The sequence below is a fragment of the Cucurbita pepo genome, unplaced genomic scaffold, assembly GCF_002806865.2.
Source record: "Cucurbita pepo subsp. pepo cultivar mu-cu-16 unplaced genomic scaffold, ASM280686v2 Cp4.1_scaffold001128, whole genome shotgun sequence".
NCBI classification, from domain to species: Eukaryota; Viridiplantae; Streptophyta; class Magnoliopsida; order Cucurbitales; family Cucurbitaceae; genus Cucurbita; species Cucurbita pepo.
The window spans coordinates 7,830-8,485 of record NW_019647322.1 but is presented as its reverse complement, the minus strand read 5'-3'; positions in this window follow the sequence as shown (position 1 = coordinate 8,485).

Below are 656 nucleotides of genomic sequence, written 5' to 3'. Positions count from 1 at the left end.
CCCTGCCCTGCCCTGCCCTGCCCTGCCCTGAGTTGGATTTGAATTGGGATGGACTTCCACTACCCCTCCCCCACACTTAACATATATATATATATATGTATATATCCAAAAGTAAAATAAAATAAAATAAAAATTATGTAAATCTTGCTATATGGGGATTTTCCTTAATTGGATCACAAGATTATAAGTATTAATAATAGCATGCATGTATTTGTGTAATACTCATTTACGTTATGGTATCAAATAATACTCATTTAAGTTCAAGTTTGTGTATAGCACATACCATATTATGTACCTCGTGAGCTTCATACTATAGGATGAAACGTTGTTTGATGCCTTGTAATCAACCTATTCACCAAGTTACCAAGTCGGCACTTCTCCTCTTTCGGGGTAGAAAGGATGGACTCGGGGTATCTCTAATTAAATAAAAATAGAAAGATTTGTAATTAAATTAGAGAATTATAATGGAATTAAACGAAGCCGACAAATATACTTTAAAAAAAAAAAAACAATAATTTAAAGAAAGTGGTTGGCAATTTAGGATGGTGTTCTGTATTGGTGTTCCCCATTGACACTAAGAACGAGAATTAATTAGGCAATGGGCCACGGAGTCTCCCTCTATAAAGGTACGTTACTTTCGTTCTCCACCCACACCC